Raw genomic sequence first — 3,888 nt, forward strand, 5'->3', positions numbered from 1 at the left:
GTCAGCAAGAACGTAACGTTACCCAGGGCCCTTTTCGCTGCATATAAAGGCCTGCTCATTATCCTTTCATTAAACTAATTACGTTTTCACCAATGATGAGGTCCATATTTTCTTTTATATTCTTGTCGAGGCAGAATTTTAAATATGCATTATCGCCTTTGCCTTAATTACATCATCGCGATATTTATTAGTTTTTCTGGTACTTCATTGTTCATTGTTCTTTAATGTTACTCCTATGCTTCACAGATTGGTGGGCAGAAATCACAAATTCAGCCATTCTGGTGGTTTCTTCAATTCCCCGCCGAGCTTCCAGAGCTGCTGTCGGGATTAGATGCTTGGATAAAAGGTAAGGGCTCACCAAAAGAGCTGAAAGTTATGTATACCTTTTCAGTTTTGAATTAAAACGTCAACAGGATCTGGAAATGTTTTAAAGCCTGAAACATGAAACTTTCTAGAAGTATATAAGTAAGGACAACCTGTATTCCCGAGGTAAACAGGATGTTTACAAGAATGAGAGAGAGAGAGAGAGAGAGAGAGAGAGAGAGAGAGAGAGAGAGAGAGAGAGAGAGAGAGAATATGACCAGACCTCGGAAGCGAATGTCCCTTTAATTCCAAACCTCCATTATTCTCGCCTTTGTATGTTTTAACTTAATCTCGACTTAGGTGAACTGCAGTTTGGTCAGTTCCCCGTCTGAGTATGGATATTTCGCTCACATTCTAGGGATTAGTTGATGCCTTAAATGCTTTGCTTAACTTTGTAGTTTTATATTAACTTATAATCAGATAAAGACAAAACCCATGAAGGAAAGGGAAACAATGGAGTGCTGCAAGGCCTTTCGACTTCTTGTTTCCCTTTCCTGTGTCTTTATTTATATATTCATCACGTTCCATGTTTTCGTGATTCATTTATTTATAATCAGATATTTGACTTGTATTCATTTTGTTCTGGTATGCGAGGAGTTTTTTCCTCGAGATAAATAAACAGAATAAACTCACGATACCGCTGATATCTATTTCGTCAGTATTTTCCCAACCACACACTTCGAATGACTGGACAGACCCATCGATGATTCCCTTTGACTCATTATTATGGAATTATTGATGACTCCACTTAAAGTTGATCATCGCTTCCAGACTCCCGTTAGTACCTCCTTGGCAGCCAAACTTGTGTATTTAGTATAACGTTAGTATCCTCTTTCACGTCATTTTATTTAGAGCACCTTTGAAGGTAGATGGAAAAGTCGTCAGGGGATTTGTAAGTATACGGTAATGTGATTTTCATTTTCTAATTATTCCTGGTAAAACTTTTTCCAATAACTGAAGCACTAGTGTTATATCGTCTATATTATTACGAAGAATGTAATGGCAAATCGTAAGAAATGGATTCCATCAACAGCGAAAATTTAAATAGTGCATTTGGTTCCAATTTCTATTGAATATCACCAGTATTGTGTCATTTGCCGTCTGTGTCAGGTAGTAATAATATGTAAGAGGCAGGGCTATCCTCCCAACCTTCGTCCCAACCTTTCTGCTTCCTTTATTGCTTCTCGTTTTCTTCGAAACAGGGCAAGGAAGAGACACTATGTTAGTCTAATTGATAAAGTTGTCTGTTGTCTCGAAGACGATTAATAGGGGAAGAACAATCTCGTGAGCTTTCGATTATATGAAAATAAGACCCGAAGGGGTGAAAGAGCCGTCAGTGCACCTCATGTGGTGCACTGTAGGCATTGCTTGAGGTTCTTTTCAGTGTGCCTTCGTCCCCTAGCTGCAACCCCTTTCGTTTCTTTTACTGTACCTCCTTTCATATTCTCTTTCTTCCATTTTACTTTCCACTCTCTCCTAACAATTATTTCATAGCACAACTGCGAGGTTTTCCTCCTGTTACACCTTTCAAGCCGCCTACTGTCAATTTCCGTTTCAGCGCTGAATGACCTCGTAGGTCATTTGGCCTAAATTCTGTATTCAGTTCAGTTCAGTTCTATATGAAATTAAGTTAGATGGTGAAAGTTTTTGATTAAAGAAGTATATTGATAAGGAAGTTGGAAGGATGGGAGCGAGAATCATGTTCCTCGAAATTGCATTACTGGAATCTGTGGCCATCCCTCTCTCACTTCCACTGGAGACTGTAGGCCTCATTATGACCCATTGCTCCTTACAGCCGACGATCAAGGACTATCTTAAGTCTCGGTTGAATTTCTTTTCACAAGTCGGGCGTTAATCCTAGTTTCAACCCTTCTCTTTTATCTAGGATGTGTACTCTTGCATTGTGAGTAGTTAACTGATCATTAGGTTGTCTGTTGATTAAAAATCTATTATTTTTGAAAACTTACTAAATATTTTTTCATGATAAAGCAACTGCAGTCATAAATACGTTAATAAATTATAATTATAGCTTGAAAACAACGCTATTTTAAATTTAGGTTTTTGCTGTTAGGAGTGTACAAATTAAATAAAAAAAGCTTCAAAAACACGTCATTTAAAAGAGATCTGCATTTCAAAACGTTGTCTACGCCTTTAAATTCTAATAAGAAAAAACTCGTCGAAAATATTTTGTCATGAAAATAGCAGCATTTCAAAGCAATGGCTACAATCTCCTGAGTATTGAAGAGGAACTTAATTTTGAAAGTAACTCCCTGAAAAGAACATTTCAAAACAGGGTCCTTGCATTACTGATATTATAAAAAGATTTAATCATAATATTGAGAATACAATTTTCCTTAAAGTATCTTTCAAAACATGGCCTCCAATCTGTAAAATCTAAGCGAAATTAGAAACGTCTTTTGAAAATGTTTTAGAAACGTCCTTTGAAAATGTTTTGCCTTAAAAGAACAAAACTTCAGAACGAAGTCTTCAGTCTCCAGAGAATAAGAAGGATTGAAAGCGTATTTTTTTAGGAAACGCAATTTTCCCAAAAAGAACAGCATTTCAAAATGAGGTCTTCAGTCTCCGGAGCCCGAGAAGAAATATTTGTTGCGTCTTCGTTCGTTCCTTTCTGAAGACTCGCGTCATTCATCATTTTGTGTCAGTTTTCTATCCTCTCAGAGTTCCGTGTCTTTGGCGATTTTCTCCAGCCAAGTCCATGTCCTGGGGGATGAAAGGCATCTTTTTCTAACCCTCCTGCCAAGTCCTTTGAAGGATCTAGAGCAGATTTATTTTCTCCCAGCAAGAAACTCGAGTAAATCCTTCCTTCCAAAAGGTATACATGTTCTTCTTCAGCAAGTTTCGCATTGTCCTTTGGTAAATATATGCTTGATCACGATGTCTTGGTATTTGCACAGCTGTAGCCCTTACCTGTACATTCCCGTAAGGGGGTAATGCCGTCAGTGCACCTCATCCTTTCACTGTAGGCATTACTTAAGGTTCTTTGCAGCGTGCCTTCGTCCCCTAGCTGCAACCCCTTTCATTCCTTTTATTGTTCCTTTCTTCATATTGTCTTTCTTCCATCTTACTTTTCACCATCTCCTACCAATTGTTAGATAGTGCATCTGTTAGGCTTTCCTCCTGTTACACCTTTCAAACCTTTCGACTCTGTGACAACGGAGCAACAGTGAATTTTAAAATGTTGCGAAGTCTGATACTTTTTTTATCCTGTAACATATATGTATGTATATATATATATATATATATATATATATATATATATATATATATATATATATATATATATTATATATATATATATATAAATATATATATATATATATAAACAACTTTTACAGCCACGAAGGAGAAGTGAAACAACTGAGACGCGTCTCCATTGTTATACTTTTATATCGTGGCTATAATATTTTCATATATTAAAATTAAATATATATATATATATATATATATATATATATATATATATATATAATATATATATAGATATATGTATGTATATACTGTAGA

Source organism: Macrobrachium rosenbergii, chromosome 14 (genome assembly GCF_040412425.1).
Source record: "Macrobrachium rosenbergii isolate ZJJX-2024 chromosome 14, ASM4041242v1, whole genome shotgun sequence".
Taxonomy (NCBI): Eukaryota; Metazoa; Arthropoda; class Malacostraca; order Decapoda; family Palaemonidae; genus Macrobrachium; species Macrobrachium rosenbergii.